General features: G+C 43.2%; 1 long non-coding RNA gene across 1 annotated transcript; it reads right to left on the bottom strand.

The window, feature by feature from the left end:
- Positions 1 to 1,978: 1,978 nt before the first annotated feature.
- On the bottom strand, positions 1,979 to 17,286 carry LOC123458773. Its single transcript, XR_006635779.1, has 3 exons — positions 17,167 to 17,286; positions 14,988 to 15,038; positions 1,979 to 2,316 (listed from the first exon to the last, which is right to left on the bottom strand). It is a non-coding gene; the product is annotated as an uncharacterized LOC123458773 (long non-coding RNA).
- Between the last annotated feature and the right edge of the window lie 2,098 nt (positions 17,287 to 19,384).

Raw genomic sequence — 19,384 nt, 5'->3', positions numbered from 1 at the left:
ACTATTAAATTACTGCTGGATGTTTCTGATTATCCCACACATTAGTGCTTGCAGGGCCCTGGGGTCACATGTGCCCCACCGACCTGCCCATGCTTGCCCTCCATGGCACCAAAACAGAATGGGGTTTTACTGCAAATGTGAGGATGGGAGCTGGTGCTGGCAGAGGGGAAGGAAATGGGCAATAAAACCCAGAGCTGAGCAGCTTACTGGAGCCAGGATGCTGGGGTCTGCTTGATTGCTCTGAAATGAAAAAGATTTGGGGTTTTTCATGAAATCCCATAGGTACACTTGCCAAGCCTCAAATATTAGATTAAATTACATATCTTCTAATCCCTCCCTTCTCCCCATAGCCCTGTGTCTTATTTCTTCTGTATGTTTGTCCCCAGCTTCAGGCCTAGTAGGACAAAGGCTAACAGAATCGAGACCAGGCTCCCAGTGGGCATGCTCAACTTCTTTCCCAGACCAGATGGCTATAAATGCCTGGCTGTGGTGCTCATAAGGGACTCTCTGCAGTGGTAAACCATGGGTACCTACTGCACTCAGAGCTCTGGAAACATGTAGAACCAAGTACTTTACCTGTGACCTAGGGTAACTAAGTGGGTCTGGCACTTGATCTGGGGGCAGAGCCGCATCTATTAATCAGATATTTCAAAGGAGTCTTTCTTAAAAGGAAGAAGACAGGAGGGAGGGAAGGAAGGGTGAGACAAAAAAGAAACAAGCTATGAAGCGCGTTCATAGAGAAAGCAGAAGTATAACACAGCGATGGTTCTCCTGGGAGTGAGGGTAATTTGGGGGATGATGAAAGGAAGAAAACAGAATTACAGACAGGTCTGCCGGGAGTAGGCATGGGATGGCTAAGAGTGGGAAGCATTCCTCATCTGGCCTCACTCAGTGAGAAGTGGCTCACTTAGAAACTGAAGAAAGGAAACCTGACTGAGGTAGAGAGGGTGTAGCAGGAAAATGAGCAGCATAACATGAAACCATGGCCCATAGTGAGTGAGATTGTTGGCAACCTGCAGAGCATAGGAGAGAGATAAGGATCCAGTTTCCTGGGAGGGCAGTCTGCTCTGGAGCAGCCTCACCATGCAGACCACACTTGCCTCACACTGTCTAGGCCATGGAGAGAGCTTAGGCTGATTGTGATCTTGTGTGAGTTCCAGGGCAGGACTCAGGCCTCACACAGGGTGATCTGTTGGGCTCCTGCTGAGCTGGATTCCTCTATTGTTTGGGTTTCTTTGCCTGTATGGTACAGTCAATGTATTTGAGACCTTTGAAGGGCTTAGCTTTGTGGGCAGGCCCCAGTAAGAGCTCTCGCACAAGTGATAGAAGCTCTTCCACTTTGCTCTGTTTTCCTCAGGATTCAGGAGATTCCACAGGTTACAGTGAGATGAAGATGAAGAGAACATTGATGCCATGGTAACCTTGTGGCCCATCAAGATGAATACGTAAAGAAAGCAAAGAAAGTGCACATGCATATGGCCTGTTCCACTCATCACTAAGCATGAATGGCACTGTTTTTTCTAGTTTCTAGTGTCCTCAATGTATGACTCAATGTGAGCTAAATATATAGAGGTGCCTTTCTCTCCTATACATGCACCAACACACTGGCTCCTGGGTAGTGGTTTCTAGGACAGAGCATTTGCTACCACTCTTGGGTAGAGTCTGTGACTCAGGTACACTGATGGCTCTGTGCCATGAGGGTGGTCATCTGGTCTTCCTTCTACTTCTCCTTGCCTCTCCTACATCCCACTGGTATTTTTTTTTTAAGTTTTGTTTATTTTTATTTATTCATTTGAAAGTGACAGACAGAGAAAGAGGCAGAGAGAGAGGAGAAAGTGAGAGAGAGAGAGAGAGAGACAGAGACAGAAACACAGAGAGAGAGTGAGAGAATGGGCCTGCCAGGGCCTCCAGCCACTGCGTACGAACTCCAGATGGATGTGGCCCCCTGTGCATCTGGCTAACGTGGGTTCTGGGGAACCGAGCCTCAAACCGGCGTCTTTAGGCTTCACAGGCAAGCGCTTAACTGCTAAGCCATCTCTCCAGCCCCCACTGGTACTTTTTTCTTTGCATGTTTATAATTGCACTCTGTGGGTTTTCCATGTAGTCAGTGGAAGGAGTCTCTGTTGTGAAAGCATACTGTTATAAGGAATGATGTTCAGATGTCCCCCAGGCAGTGATGAAGTGCCACTTCAACAAGAACCTGCGGCAGACTCAGGAAGCTGGAGTCTTGTGGTGCAGTCTTTATGGGTTGCCACTTGTGGTAGCACAGCCTGGTGCTCACAGTGAGATCAGTAGATAAACCTCAGTCAGTGCAGTCTGTGCAAACAGAAAAGCAGGTAAAATAAGAAGGGTTACATGGAACAAGAGGAATTCAACTTTCAAGGTCCTCAGTGAGATAAACCATTCATCCAAGTGCTTTTGATCCTAGCCTGGCCTCATGGGAGGACACGGGATGCCACAGAGCCCCCCCTCCACCAGCCGTCCCTGCTATTCAAGAGAATGCTTGTATTGGTTAGTCTTGAAAGCCATGACCTCATTTATGTCTATGCAATGACCCAAGTCTCACTGTCATCCCTTTGTGGCTAAATGGTGTCTTGCAGGCATACCAAGGGACTTCTAATTACATTGTTCATTTACACCTCCCAGAATCATTCCTTGATGCTGGTGATGGTTCTCAGTCCTTTAAATGAGGAAACCGAAGCCTAAAACATACCGTTAGCATTGGCTGTCGTAAGTCTCCACATGTAGAAAGGTGTCAAAATACTTATTTCCCACTCATCTAAATCCCAAGTGGGCATTGCTGGCAGTGTGCGTGACCACCACACAATCAGTGCCTGAGGATCAAGGCGCCACTGGCTGCTCCTCCTGCTGCCTGAAGTGAGCTCTCTAGCTCTGCGTTCAAGCTTTCCCCTGCTGCCATTCCGTGGTCTAGCTTAACCCACTCTACGGAAAGTAGGCACCGAAACGTCTGCGACAGGTCTTTATTGGTCCTGTCTGATGGATATTTCTCCTCCCAGACCCAGCCCAGGGGAAACTCACCAACAGCTTGAAGTTCCCAAGTGGTCAAGCAGCTCAGAGAGTGTTGCCCTGCCCTCAGTAAAGTATTCATAACCTTATGGTAGTGGGCTCTGCCTTTCTGCTCAGGTAAGCCAAAGGGACAGCTGGTTGCTTAGGGCTGGGGGCTGTCTCAGGAAGAGGCTAGCCCTGACACTAAGTTCTAGGGGGCTGAACTTGACCAGCCACAGTGTTTCCTAGGAAAGACCTCTCCCCCAGGAGGGGCCCAGATTGCTTGTGGAAAAACAGGTCTAGATAAGAGGTAAGAATTCTAGTAAGTGCAGATCATCCGGCCTGCCTTTTTATCTTTAGGGGCCCAGTCACCCTAACTGCCTACTCTCTCTCAGGTTCGAATCAGTTCAATCCCCCAGCACCTATATAAAGCCAGATGCATAGAATGGTGCATGCATCTGGAGCTTGTTTGTAGCAGTAGGTATCCCTTGTGCCCCTATCCTCCCTCTCTATCTCCTCTCTCAAATAAAATAAATATTTTGAAAAAAGCAATATTGAAGCAAATTTTTATCAATTTTAAGAAAATTACTTTCTGAATTCTTTGGGAGTCTTAGGAGATTTTAGTGGTGGAATTTTGAAGCTCTCCAACACCAACCGAGATTTAAAATAAACAAAGAAACAATGTTGGAAGAAACTTAGGCACAGCAAGGCTTTGAACACTGTGCCCCTTGTGCATCTGGCTAACGTGGGTCCTGGGGAATCTAACCTAGGTCCTTTGGCTTTTCAGGCAAAAATATTAACTGCTAAGCCATCCCTCCAGCCATATGAGGGCATTTATTACAGGCTCAGTTCTGCTTCTTGTTAAAGTGAGTGTATTACCTATAATGAAGTTTGAATGAAAAATATCTAGAGAGTAGATAAGATAAAAACTACCTTTCTTCTGTGTTGCAAAAACTTGGTGATACACACCTTATTTTACTTTTTAAAATCATGCTTTTTCCAATTTTATTTGGTTGGTGATTCGATTTTCCTTTGGCTTGTAACAGTGAAAGTGCCATAGTTTTGGGCTTCTTTGGAGAAGAAAGTGGAAAGCCTTCCCTCCCCCGTTTCTAGGCAGGAAGAGAAGCAGCACCAGCACAGACCAGAGCGCCATTTGATCCTTACCCTGCTCTCAGCCTGGAGACAGGGAGGCCACAGGCCACGCAGGGGCACAGCCTCCGCTCCTGGCCTGCTCTTCCTCCCAACTGCACGAATGTCAATAGAATCACCTTTTAGCTGCCCGATCAAGTCCTGACAGCTCAGCCTCAAAATTCCCTTCCTACATTCTGGCACACTTGCAGAGTGGAAGCAGAACCGTCCACATCTAGACATGCTCCCCTGCGTGAGGGGCCCTGGCATGTTTAACTGGGTTGTTCCCCGTGTTGTCACAGACTTGGAATCAACCAAATATCCCCTTGAAAAATCTTCTGGCTGCTATGCTATGCTATTCCGCCCCCCCTTTTTTTGTGGTGTCTGTGATGGAACCCAGGGTTTCTACATCACTCACATGCTGGGCAAGTGCTCTGCCTCTGAGCAATACCTGCATTTCCAGATATGCTGATTTTTTATGTTGAAGTCTTTTATATTAAATGGAATCTTTAAAAAATATGTATTTTCTCCAACACTGCAAGTAAGTAGCTCAGGTACTGGAAATAGCAATGATTTCTATAACAATTTTTGTTATAAAAAATCTTTAGAGGGGGCTGGAGATATGGCTTAGTGGTTAAGCGCTTGCCTGTGAAGCCTAAGGACCCCAGTTTGAGGCTCGATTCTCTAGGACCCACGTTAGCCAGATGCACAAGGGGGCGCACTGTCTGGAGTTAGTTTGCAGTGGCTGGAGGCCCGGGCACGCCCATTCTCTCTCTTTTTCTCTATGTGCCTCTTTCTCTCTCTGTCACTCTCAAATAAATAAAATAAACAAATAAAAAAAAATCTTTAAAGGGGGAGGGGCTTGGTGGGATGGTACAAGCACAAAGCCTTGAGTTTAGTCCCCAGAATTAAAATGCAAAGTATTCTGAGAGCTCATATCTTTCTTTCTATCTTCTACAACTTCTGTCTTTTTCTTTATAAAAATATATTCACAATGACCTCCTGGGAAAAATAGAAAGAGGGGGAAAAAATAGAAGTCCTTTTTCCTTAAATTCCAGCAGTTTTTGAATCTCTGGAATTTCACAAGAGGTGTCAAATTTAGCTGACCCCAAACTTTTTACTGGTACTGAAGGAACAGCCTGGGGGGAGAAATGCTGTGCTGTGGGCTGATGATGTGTCTTCTGTGAGAACAGGGGCAAAGGCTGGTTTGGAGGGTAACAGGTAAAGCACTGTGCTCCTGTTAAGGAGCAGGGTAGACAGAACTTTATGAAGATTTCCTGTGATATCTCAATTAATACTATAATAATGACAGCCTTAAATGAAAATTTTATTTATTGGATTGATATTGTAATTATAACAACTCCTTTCTTTATCACCTCTAAGATGTTACTCAGTTCTTATTTGATATAATGTGTCTACAAGGCACTATAAAGAAAATAAGATACAGATTTTAGTTGCAAAGAATTAATTCCTGTATCATTTAAGTTTTTTTTTTTTTTTTTTTTTTTGAGGTAGGGTCTCTAGTCTCTAGTCCAGACTGACCTGGAATTCACTATGTAGTCTCAAGGTGGCCTGGAACTCATGGGGATCCTCCTACCTCTGTCTCCCAAGTGCTGGGATTAAAAGCTCTATCACATCTGCTTAAGTATTTTTTTTTCTATTTTATTTTTATTTATTTATTTGAGAGAGAAAAATGGGCATGGATGGAGTTTGTAAACAAAATAGATGCATGCACCACCCTGTGCATCTGGCTTACATGGCTTCTGGAGAATTGAACCGCCATATCTCAAGCCCTAATTTTATCATTTTAAAGTTCAAATGTCTCTCTAACTTTATATGTTGTGCTATTAGGGACTGAATCCAGGACTGCATGCATGCTAGGCAAGTACTCTATCCCTGAGCTATGGCCTTAGCCCCTGTCTCTGACTTCTCACTTGCAATAAAGTGTTCATATTATTTATACACTTTACCTTTCTACACATCACATTGATACTTTGTGTTCAATGCAAGCTATTTTGCTGTTAATTATTTTGCTCAAAGTGCTATATTGAATAAAAAAGATGACCCCCCTAGACTCATGAGCTTGAGTACTTAATCTCCAGGTGGTGATGCTGTGTGGGAAGGTTGTGGAACCTTTAGGAGGTGGAGCCTTGCTAAAGGAAATGTGCCACTGGGGATGGGCCTTGAGGTTTTATAACCTGGCTCTACTGTCTTGTCTCTTTCTCCTTTCCTCCCTCTGATGTGAGGATGTGACACAGGTTTCCTGATCCTTCCATGCTTTCCTCTGGAACTGTAAGCCAAATCAAATCCTTTCCCTTCTGTAAGCCAGGTATTTTGTTCCTGCAATGAGAAAGTAACTGATGCAGATGACTGGTACTGAAAAGTGAGGTTATTATTACAGTAAACCTGACCATATTGTTCTTAGTCTTTTGGACTTGGAACTTTTTGGGTTATGGAAGCCTTATAATACTGTAAGCAGAGATAAATGGTCTTTATATTCTAGTGGGGATTTGGAAGACCAGACGGTCAAGAGAAATATGCACTGTGGAAGCTTGGCTCATGAAGTTTCAGAGGGAAATAAGTACTCTATAATAAACTGGCCTAGAGGTAGTTCATGTGATATTCTGGCAAAGAATCTGGTCATGTTCTGAGAACTTAGGTGAGATTGAGTTTAAAAGTAAACTACTTTAAAGACACTTCTTAGATGCCAATTGTTAATGAGATTACTAGCATTAAAAGTAAACCAACTGATCTGCACTGGGTCAGCAGGAAGGACGCCCTGAGCACAAGACCCAACCCATTGAACACTTAAGTGAGTAAGAATCTGAATTATTTTGAAAAGAAAAAAGCCTGAAGGAAGACTGATGAAGGAGGTTTCTGCTTCCCAAGGTCAGCATATAGAGGCCACAACAACTGTGGTCCAAAGCCAGACTTCATCTCAATGTGGCAGCATTTCCCACATAATATTGGTTTTTGAAGCATGAAAATGCAAGATGGGGGATGGGGGGGACCCATGGATTGTGCCACGGCTCTACAGAAAAGTGAGTCAGGGTTAAAGGCCCGGCAAGGAGGTCCTGGGAGGTTACTGCACGAAGCTGTGAAGGTGAATCCTAAATTGCAATAGAGACCCCAGAGTGTTGGAGATGCTAAAGCCATAGGATGTCCAGCAAGACAAGCAGAGGGCTCAGTGCAAATCTGGCTCATGAAAGAGCATACAGAAAGTACAGCTGGAGAGGGGGCACTACCCAAGCCTTCTGGAACCCAGCTGATTCCATCATGAATTGCAGATGGAGCTGCAAGATTCGCTTTTCCCCTGGTGTGTTTTAGGTCCTGTTTTGGACCAATCTTTCCTTTCTATGTCCCAATTCCTCTCCTTTGGTTTGGGAGTTATTATTCTGTGCCACTATTTGTTGAGATATGTAACTTGTATTTTGATTTTACAAGGCTCACAGTTAAGAGACTATTTTAAGTCTTAGATGGGATTTTGGACTGTAGACTTTTAAACAATATTGGGGCTGGAAAAAACTATAGAGGCTTTTAAAATTGGGTTGAATGCATTTTGCATCATGAGATGGCCATGAGTCTATGAGGGCTGGGGAGGAATGTGGTTGTTTGAATGTAAAATGTCTCTCCTAGACCCATGTATTTCAATACTTAATCCCAAGTTGATGGCATTTCTGGACAGGGTTATGGAACCTTTATTACATGGAGCTTTGCTGAATGAAGTGTGTCACTGGGGGTGATCCTTAAGGTTTTTTAAAAATTTAATTTAATTTAATTTTTTATCTTTTCACAATTTTTATTAACATTTTCCATGATTATAAAAAAGATCCCGTGGTAATTCCCCCCCCACACTTTCCCCTTTGAAATTCCATTCTCCATCATATTACCTCCCCATTTCAATCATTCTACTTACATATATACAATACCAACCTATTAAGTAACCTCCTCCCTTCCTCCCTTCCTTTCTCTTCCCTTTATATCTCCTTTTTAACTTATTGGCCTCTGCTACTAAGTATTTTCCTTCTCATGCAGAAGCCTAATTATCTGTAGCTAGGATCCACATATGAGGGAGAACATGTGGCGCTTGACTTTCTGGGCCTGGGTTACCTCACTTAGTATAATCCTTTCCAGATCCATCCATTTTTCTGCAAATTTCATAACTTCATTTTTCTTTACCGCTGAGTAGAACTCCATTGTATAAATGTGCCACATCTTCATTATCCACTCATCAGTTGAGGGACATCTAGGCTGGTTCCATTTCTCAGCTATTATAAATTGAGCAGCAATAAACATGGTTGAGCATGTACTTCTAAGGAAACGAGAGATGAGTCCTTAGGATATATGCCTAGGAGTGCTATAGCTGGGTCATATGATAGATCAATCTTTAGCTATTTTAGGAACCTCCACACTGATTTCCACAATGGCTGAACCAGATTGCATTCCCACTAGCAGTGTAGAAGGGTTCCTTTTTTTCCACATCCCAGACAACATTTATGATCATCTGTTTTCATGATGGTAGCCAATTTCACAGGAGTGAGATGAAATCTCAATGTAGTTTTAATTGGCATTTCCCTGGTGACTAGTGACATAGAACATTTTTCTAGATGCTTATATGCCATTCGTATTTCTACCTTTGAGAATGCTCTATTGAGCTCCATAGCCCAGTTTTTGAATGGTTTATTTGTTTCCTTATTATTTAACTTTTCAGTTCTTTGTATATCCTAGATATTAATCCTCTATCAGATGTATAGCTGGCAATATTTTTTCCCATTCTGTAGGTTGCCTCTTTGCTTTATTCAATGTGTCCTTTGCAGTGCAAAATCTTTGTAATTTCATAAGGTCCCAGTGATTAATCTGTGGTTTTATTGCCTGAGCAATTGGGGTTGTATTCAGAAAGTCTTTGCCAAGACCAATATGTTGAAGGGTTTCCCCTACTTTTTCCTCTAGCAGTTTCCGAGTTTCAGGTCTGATGTTGAGGTCTTTAATCCATTTGGACTTAACTCTTGTGCATGGAGAGAGCGAAGAATCTATTTTCATCCTTCTACAGATATATATCCAGTTTATCCAACACCATTTGCTGAAGAGGCTGTCTTTTCTCCAATGAGTATTTTTGGCATTTTTATTGAATATCAGGTGGCTATAGCTACCTGGACTTACATCTGGGTCCTCTATTCTGTTCCATTGATCTACATGTCTGTTTTTGTGCCAGTACCACACTGTTTTTGTTACTATGGCTCTGTAGTATAGGTTAAAATCAGGTATGGTGATACCACCAGCCTTATTTTTGTTGCTCAGTATTATTTTAGATATTCGAGTTTTTTTTGTGATTCCAAATAAATTTTTAGATTGTTTTTTTCTATTTCCATGAAGAATGTCTTTGGAATTTTGATAGGGATTGCATTAAGTATGCAGATTGCTTTTGGTAAGATTGCAATTTTCACAATATTGATTCTTTCAATCCAGGAACAAGGGATGTTTTTTTCCACTTTCTACTGTCTTCTGCAATTTCTCACTTGAGAGTTTTAAGGTTCTTATTGTAGAGATTCTTTACTTCCTTGGTTTAGGTTTATTCCAAGGTACTTTATTTTTTTAATGCAATTGTGAATGGGAGTGATTCTCTGATTTCATCCTCTGTGTGTTTGTTGTTAGCATATATGAAGGCTACTGATTTCTGTGTATTTATTTTGTGTCCTGCTACATGGCTGTAGGTTTTGATCAGCTCTAACAGTTTGCTAATAGAGTCTTTAGGGTCCTTTATGTATAGAATCATTTCATCTGCAAATAATGATAACTTGATCTCTTCCTTTCCAATTTGTATCCCTTTGATGTATGACTCTTGCCTTATTGCTATGGCTAAGCCTTCCAGAACTACATTAAATAAAAGTGGGGACAGTGGACACCCTTGTCTTGTTCCTAATTTTAGTGGAAAAGCTTCCAGTTTTTCCCCATTTAGTAATATGTTGGCTGTAGCCTTGTCATAAATAGCTTTTATTATTTTGAGATATGTTCCTTCTATTCCCAGTCTCTGTAGGACTTTTATTATGAAGGGGTGTTGTATTTTTGTGGAATACTTTCTCTGTGTCTAATGAGATGATCATGTGACTTTTGTCCTTCAACCCATTTATATAATGTATTACATTTATAGATTTGCATATATTGAACCATCCCTGTATCTCTGGGATAAAGCTTACTTGGTCAGGGTGAATGATCCTTCTGATATATTCTTGTATTCTGTTTGCCAATATTTTGTTGAGAATTTTTGCATCTATGTTCATGAGGGAGATTGGTCTGTGATTTTCTTTTTTTGTTCTATCTTTGCCTGGTTTTGGTATCAAGATGATGCTGGCTTCATAGAAGAAATGTGGTAGAATTCCATCTCTTTCTCTTTCCTGGAAAAACTTAAGAAGCAATGGTGTTAGCTCTTCCTTGAAGGTCTGGTAAAATTCAGCAGTGAATCCACCTGGGCCTGGGCTTTTTTTAGTTGGGAGATTATTGATAACTGTTCGGATCTCCATGCTTATTACAGGTCTATTTAAGTGATTAATCTCATCTTGATTTAATTTAGGTAGGTCATATAAATCAAGGAAATTATCCATTTCTTTCAGATTTTCATACTTTGTGGAGTATATGCTTTTATAGTATGTCCCTATCATTTTTTGACTTTCTCTGAAATCTGTTATGATGTTACCTTTTTCATCTCTAATTTTATTAATTTGTGTCTCTTCTCTCTTTCTTTTGGTCAGAATGGCTAAGCGTTTATCAATCTTGTTAATCCTTTCAAAGAACCAACTTTTTGTTTCATTAATTTTTTGGATTTTTTTGTGTTGTTATTGTTTCTATTTCATTAATTTCTGCCCTGATCTTTATTATTTCTTCCCATATACTGATTTTTGGTTTGCCTTGTCTTCTTTTTCCAAGGCTTTAAGGTGAAGCATTAGGTCGTTTACTTGCCACCTTTGTAATTTCTTAATATAGGCACTTAAAGCTATAAATTTACCTCTTAGAACTGTCTTCATTGTGTCCCAGAGATTTTGGTATGTTGTGTTCTCATTATCATTTGACTCTATAAATTTTTTGATTTCCTTCTTGATTTCTTCATTGACCCATTCATCATTTAGTAGTGTATTGTTTAGTTTCCATGATTTTGTGTATGCTCTGTAGCCTTTCTTGATGTTGATTTGTAGTTTACTTCCGTTGTGGTCAGATAGAATGCAAGGGATTATTTCAATTTTCCTGAATTTGTTAAGATTTGCTTTGTGTCCTAATATATGGTCTATTTTAGAGAATGTTCCATGTATTGCTGAAAAGAATGTATATTCTGCAGCATTTGGATGAAATGTCCTGTATATATATGTTAGGTCTATTCTTTCTATAACCTCATTTAGTCCAGATGCCTCTCTGCTTATTTTTTTCCTGGGATGACCTGTCAATTGATGAGAGTGGGGTGTTAAAGTCACCCACTACCACTGTGTTTTGTGCTATCTGTGACCTTAGTTCTAATAGCATTTGTTTGATGAATTTGGTAGCCCCCATGTTAGGTTCATATATGTTTAGGATTGTAATGTCCTCCTGTTGGAGTGTGCCCTTAATCAATATAAAGTGACCTTCCTTATCTTTCTTGGCTAATGTTGGACTAAAGTCTACCTTGTCAGATATTAGGATAGCAACCCCTGCTTGCTTTCTAGGCCCATTTGATTGAAATGCCGTTTTCCAACCTTTCACCCTAAGATAATGTCTATCCTTTGTAGAAAGGTGAGTTTCTTGGAGACAACAAATTGTAGGATCCTGCTTTTTAATCCAGTCTTCAAATCTATGTCTTTTTGTTGGGCATTGAGGCCGCTGATATTAAGAGATATTATTGAAAGTTGTGTATTTATGTTTGCCTGTTTTTTTTTTTTTTTTTGTGGTTCCAGTTCTACCTTTGCTCTCTTGTGTTAACTAGTATTCAAGTATTGCTTGTTTTTTCCAGGTTCCTTATATGTGTGCTTTTCCTTTTCTTTTGCATGGAGGATTGTTTCAAGTATTTTCTGTAGAGCTGGTTTTGTCTTCCAATACTCCTTTAACCTGCTTTTGTCATGGAATGTCCTTATTTCTCTGTCTATTTGAATGGATAGCTTTGTAGGATAAAGTCACCTTGGTTGACAGTTGTTATCTTTCAGAACTTGGAGTACATCACTCCAAGCCCTTCTGGCTTTAAAAGTTTCTGTTGAATAATCTGCTGTAATCCTGATGGGCTTACCTTTGTAGGTAACTTGATTTTTCTCTCTAAAGTGCTTTCAATATTTTTTCTTTGGTTTGTGTGTTTGGTAGTTTGATTATAATATGGTGAGGAGAGGTTCTTTCCAGGTTTTCTCTGGCTGGGGCTCTAAAGGCTTCCTGTATCTGCATTGGCACCTCTTTCTCAATTTGGGGGGAAGTTTTCTTCTATGATTTTGTTGAAGACACCTACTATGCCTTTGGAGTGGAATATTCAAGTAGGCTGAGTGGAATAAAATATAGGTAGATTGTAAAGTTTAACTAACCATTGTACACATTCAATCCAAAACAGCAGTGAGTATGCATGCAACAGTAGGTATTATAACAACCAGATCCTCTATCAATAAAGAAGTTAAGATTTCTGCTCTGTTGAGGGATCCAAGTCAGCTTGTGACCAAGTGAGATCCCTCCCTGGTACAATCCCAGTTACCTTTTTGGATGATTTGGTCTCAGTCAATTTGCTGGCTGGGTCTTTGGTCAAGACCAGCCAGCAGCACAAAATAGAACAAATTATGGATAACTTAACCCTCTTCCAACCTAGTTTAGATGTTCCATTATGGGTCATTAGAGTTAGTTCAGCTAATGCTAATGCCACTTTACTTACCTGGCCTAGTTTAATGGTATTTTTTTTTGTGTGTGTGTTTGTTTCTTTAAATAAGGAACTGAATTAGTAGCTTTTTATCCCTAATATTATTGTGCCTGAGAGCTGGAAGGAAGAATTCTGGTCTTAGCTGTTGCATTCTGTAGAGGAACTGATGCCACAGTGGTCAAAGGCCAGGGACTGATCTTAGGTCTTAACTGTATGAGGTAAGCAAGTTTTCAGATATTCCTGTCTAGAAAGGGAATATTAGGATTTGCTTTGGGTTCTTTAAGGGACAGAATGAAGGGTATGATGCTGTGCTACCATTGCTGTTCACATAGCCATCATGGTGACTAGCCTAAGTGGAACATGTCCTTCTAGATCCAACTCAGAGGGTAGCCTGGACCTCAGGCCTAAGTCTGGTCACTTCTTGTGCCCTGTGCCCCAGGACATACCATGAGTTTAATATTTTATTTATTTATTTATGAGAGAGAGAGAGAGAGAGGCAGATGGAGAGAGAATGGGTATGTCAGGACCTCTAGCCATTGCAAAAGAACTCCAGATGCATGCGCCACCTTGTGCATCTGGCTTTATGTGGGCACTGGAGAATCAAACTTGGGTCCTTTGGCTCTGACAGCAAGCACCTTAACCACTAAACAATCTCTCCAGCCTCACATACCCTGTATTTATACATTAAATTAACATGGTCATGTGTTAACCTCATAGCAAGAGTTGACCAAGGACTGGAGCCAAATCCACTATCTAATTTATATATTCAGTCATAGAGGTACAAAAAGCATGCTTAAAAAAAAAAACCACAAGAGGGGGCTAAGGAGATGGCTCAATTGGCAAAGTGCTTGACACACAAGTAACTGAGTCCAGATAACCAGCACCTACGTAAAAGTTGGGCAACTGTAATCTCAGCACTGGTGAGGAAGAGATAGAAAGATTCCCCAGGAATTGCTGGTAAACTAATCTAGCCAAATGGGTGAACTCCAGGTTCAATGAGAAATCCTGTCTCAAAAAATAAGACTGAGAGCAATTGAGAAAGACAAGCAATGTCAAATTCTGGTTTTTGCATGCATGCACACACACACATCACACACACATACATATACTACAAAAAAAAAAGTCACAAGACCTATTTCTAGGTCAGTATCTCAGACAGTAAAGTGCTGCCTTACAAACGTGAGGAGTTCCTATAACCCAAGTATAAAAAGCCAGCCATAGTTGTGATGCTTCTAAACCTAGTTCTGGGAAGCAGACATGGGAGGGTCTCCAAGGCTGGCTGGACAGCTGTTCTAGTTGGTGAGGTCCAGGACAATGAGAGCATGTCAAAAAGTAAACAGTCTTCCTCAGGAATGACACCCGAGGTTGTCCTCTGCCCTCCACATATACCTGCATACACACATGAACATGCATCTGTGCACATGCACACACGCATTCAAATATAAAAGAGCACAACACAATAACATGATTTTGAAGCTAGGCTGTGGAATTTCCTTAAATCTTTCACTTCGTCTGTAAAATGGGGATAGTGACAGATCCTGGGCCAGGGGTGACGGTGAGGGTACATCATCCATGAAGGCACCTCAGGCTATATGCAGCTAGAACTCCCTGCTGAGTGTTTGCAGTTGCTGGTAGCATCCTTGCTATCCTCAGAGGCATATGGAGAAGTTGAGGCCTCTGTCCTGTGCCAGCTGAGTGCCTGCCTGTACTTCACTCATCACAACCTGCACGCAATGGTCCCCACAGGACACTTTGCTCTATTTCTCTCCTGCTCCTCAGGACAGGCTCTGCAAATTCCAGTTGTTTGCTTTTCCTTCTGGGATCCTTGCTCTTGCCAAAGGCATAGGTGCGTGCTCAATAAATATTTGGTGAATGAATGGTAACAGATGGCTGTTGTGGGCTAGCCTCTGGAACTGGGAAAGAGGATAGCTTTCAGATTAGCCTTTGGCTCAAGTCACCCCTGGCATCTCATGTCCCAGGTGTGCGTGTGGATGGGTAGCCTTACCTGTTGTACTCACTCTCCAGGGTAGCAGTGCAGGATATTTCAGCCAGTATCCTTTAAAAAAAATAGAGAAAGAAATAAAGACACAGAGAGAACATAGGTGTGACAGGGCTTCTTGCCACTGTGAGTGAACTCCAGATACATATGCCACCTTGTACATCTGGATTTATGTGGTTATGGGGAATTGAACTTGGGCTATCAGGCTTTGTAAGCAAGTGCCTTTAATTGCTGAGCTATATCCCCAGCCCCAAGTGTCCTTTTTTAAGATAACACCTAGAAGAACTAAAATAGCATGTTGCAGATTTCTCATTGACCCTATCAATATTTCAATATTTTATCTTTTTAAAATTTTATTTATTTATTTGAGAGAGAGAAAGAGAGAGGCAGATAGAGATTGGGCATGACAGGGCCTTCAGCCACTGCAAATCAATTCCAGATGCATGCACCACCTTGTGCATCAGGCTTACATGGATCCTGGGGAATTTAACCTGGGTCCTTTGGCTTTGTAGGCAAGCACCTTAACTGCTAAGCCCATCTCTCCAGCCCTTAATATTGTTTTGAAAGGGAGACATCCTGTTTGGTTGGCTACATCTGTATAAATATGTGTTGGGCATAAATGTACTAAGGTTAAAATGAAATACTATTTCTATGTGGTCTCAGGGTAGCTCAACCTCATGGCAACCCTCCTACCTCTGTTTCCCAAGTGTGTAAAGATGTGTACCACCATGCCTGGCCTAAGTACCACTTCTAAACTCTTAAGCAATTCACCTATGCCAGCTGTTCAGTTTGATTTACAGTTTCAGTCTTTGGAATGATGCTGTGATTACCTGTGTTCACCAAGGTGTCACTGGGTGTCAGTGTTACAGGGCTGGATGCTATGTGTGTGGTTTACTGGTTTGTCTTGCTACCTTTTATTCTTTGCAATTTATGTAGATTATTTGTGATTCACTTTATTTGGGCTCTTAGCAACACATCTGTATGGGAACAACTTACTCAAATAGGTATCTGATATGTTTAGGGATGGTCTCAAAAGAAAAAAATAACTGTCGCTAGGAAGTACCTTCCAACTCTACGCATCCTTTCCCATTTGTTAAATAGGAGCTTTATTCCGTCTTCTTTGTAAAAGGCCAAGTAGAAGCCATCAGGAGAAGGTCAGGTGTGGTTGCTACTTTAATACACACCTGATCCCTGGACAAGCCTGAGGGTGAATACTCTCCCAGGCCAATGAGTCTTAAGAGGATTCACTCAATTTCTCTCTGCAAACTGATGGTCTTGGGCACATGGCCCCCACAGCAAAGCTGAGAACAAGTGGCCAAGAAATGTCCTAACTTTTTTGCTGCTAAGAACAAGGAGTATGCATACAGGGGACCAGGCTTCCAATGGTGGGATTTCCCCTGTTCTGCACTCCAGCTACAGACAGCCTGAAGCCTGCTGTCCGACAACTGCGATGGCTCCTAGCTCCGCTGACATCTTTTTTTGGGCACTCAGCTACTCCATGGACCTCACTGCCAGTAAACCTCCCGTCCCACACACGCCGCCGCCCAACTAACTCTGCAGCCCCAAGGCCACCGCCCGACACCTCGTGCTTGTAGGTGCAGAGGAACCAGGGGAACGTTGCTCCGGCAGCGGCGCCAGGGCCCTGGACACCGCCCAGGCGCACCGCCCTAGTGGCCCTGGGCGAGCATCCCAGCCTCGGCCAGCCCAGGGTCCCGGGCTGGCGTCCGCCCCGCCCCCTCCTCCCGAGCCCGCTCACCCGGGCTGCACGCCGGTCCCCACCCCACCGCTCCCCGGGCCAGGCCTCCCGCGGCCCCGGGTTCCCAGGCCAGCCTCCGCGCCCGCCCCGCCCCGCCCCGCCCCTCCTCCACCTGCGCCGCCGCCGGCGACCCCGCTGACCGCCCGCCCCCGCCCCCGCGCTCCGCTGGCGCCAGCCGCTCGATGGGCCTTGCGCTTTGATTATTTGTGTTAACAGTTAATTTAGCACCGCGGCCACGTGTGCCAGAGCGGCCTCCACTTCCTCCCGGCTCCCAACAAATGGCACTTTTATGAGGTCTTTTCAAAGTGGCTCCCTGGCCGTCTCCCGCCTCGGTGGCCTCTGCTCTCCGGGGGCACAGACCCCAGTTTTCTGCCCTCCATTCAGACGCCCCCTCTCCAGGGGCCAAAACGCATCCGCGATCTTTCCGACCTTAGCAGGAAAGGAGCTATTTCTGTCAGCCGGGCTCCACCCAGGGCACTGGGTCGGACCTCAAGGAGCTCTGCGCGGCAGACCCGGGTAACAATGCGTGTTCCTGCGGGGAGGGCCCTGCGCGCGCCTGGGGATTGCGCCGGGGCCCGCTGCCGGCGCACGGTGACTGCTGGCACGGGCTTCCTCTTTCTTTCATCATGATCATCCCCATAAAATAGTACACGCAGGCAACATTTCTTATCTTTTTTAGCAAAGCCGTTGGTATTCCACACTACTCCCAGATCTGATTTCTCTCGACTTCTGTCACAAAGTTCTTTGGACTGAAGCTGCCGCCGCCGCCGCCCCCAGAGAGTCTGGCTTTAGGTCTCTTCATGCCAGGCCTTTTTCCTAGCCGAGGTGGGGTTTTTATTCTGCAAGGAGAACAAAGGCACGGCTTCCCAATAGAGTCACACAGGCCTTTCTTCATCACTGTCTTCAACGTGACTTCTCTTTCCTTTTACAGAATTTGGCTTCCTCTTTGCTTAGGTTTCTAATCTCTCAGATGAGCCAGTTTGCTGATAATAGTAGGTCTTTATGAAGCAAACTCTCCTCTCCTTTCCAGTAAACATGCTTGTATGCATGGAGTAGCACAGGAAGGGACTGGGTAAGCCCAGTGATTGTTTAGAGGACTCCCAGAAGAGCTTCCTCATGGGCTCAGGGAGTCTCAGGTGTGAATCAGCAGGATGCAGACTGGCTTACAGAATTATAATCAGCAGGGCCATTCAGTGAAGCTTGGGTATCCAAACTGTTGCTCTGTTAATTGAGAATGGCCCACCCTGAATTAGCCTGCATTCCTATACATCTTGGATTCTTTCCTTGTTCTTGGCAGGCGGGAGGCAGGGTCGTTAAGCTCTTAGGGAAGATCAACTGCTGATGAGAGTCAGCCCCGCAGCAGAGAGGCTGGGTTTTGTGTTGTCCCTGGGTGTGTGTTAAGCCTAGATACATTGCTTTCTGCTCCAGTACACCTTCCCTTCCTCTGACTTATGCATTCAAGTGGACTGTCCCATTAGTAGATCCACACATTGTCACTTACTTACCCTTTGGTAAAAATTCTAATTTTGTCTTAAAATGAATGTATTTTGACTAATCTCATCCCCTGAAGAGAAACAGAAGTACTTGTTTCAGTGTGAAAAGGTAACTGTGCCCACAGGCCTATCCTTAGGTGTGGAGATATCTGATTAGAAATAATTAAAGTTTCAGTATCACAATTTAAAAATGATTTTATGAAAGACACAGTGACTTCCAATTTGTCAAATTCATTGGTCAAGTACAATTTTTTTTTTTTTTCCGAGGTAGGGTTTCACTGTAGTCCAGGCTGACCTGGAATTCACTCTGTATTCTCAGGGTGGCCTGGAACTCACAGCAATCCTCTTACCTCTGCCTCCTGAGTGCTGGGATTAAAGGTGTGAACCACTATGACTCACTTCAAGTACAAATTTTGACTCTGATTAAGTTCTCTTGAATGTTCACAGAAACTTTGATTTCTATAACTGCAATTTGCCCTTCCACTTCTTTTCTCACCCTTTTCCTCCTAGCTATATTCTGGATGGGTGCAGGTTCTCTTCTCCAACCTTTATATAGATGACTGTAAAGTCTACACTTGAAGTGCTAAACATAAGGGTCATATTTCTTTTCGTGTGTGTGTGTGTGTGTGTGTGTGTGTGTGTGTAGTATGTGACGTATGCATTTGTGTATGCTGAGGTACACACCCACCCCATGCATGAATGAACATGTGGAGGCCAGAGGAAAATGTCAAATGTCCTTTGTCATTCATCTGTGTATTTCTTTGAGCAAGGTGTCTCCCTCAACTGGGGGTTGCTGTTTTTGGGTCAATAGGCCCAGTGATTCTCTCTAGTTCTTTCCCCTCTCTTCCCTGTGGAACTTGGATTACAGATATGTGGGGCCACACCAACTTTTTTACTTGGGTGCTGGGCAATCCAACTCAGGCAGTCTAAAGCCCTCTCAGGCCTTCATGCTTAAGTGGCAAGCACTCTTACCTGCTGAGCTATCCTCTCAGCCTCCTGGGCCCTGTTCTGATGAAATCAGAGAAGTCTGTGTTCTTGGTGTTGCAGATACAGTAGTGGAAAAACCAAGCAATAAAATTCATGCTGAGATGGTGGCCAGAATCTGCTCTGGGCAATGTTCCAGCCAAGCCCCAACACCTCCATGCTTCTTGGCT

The sequence above is a fragment of the Jaculus jaculus genome, chromosome 2 (assembly GCF_020740685.1).
Source record: "Jaculus jaculus isolate mJacJac1 chromosome 2, mJacJac1.mat.Y.cur, whole genome shotgun sequence".
NCBI lineage: Eukaryota > Metazoa > Chordata > Mammalia > Rodentia > Dipodidae > Jaculus > Jaculus jaculus.
Note: the sequence above shows the minus strand (reverse complement) of the source record. Positions and strands in the feature narration are given on the sequence as shown.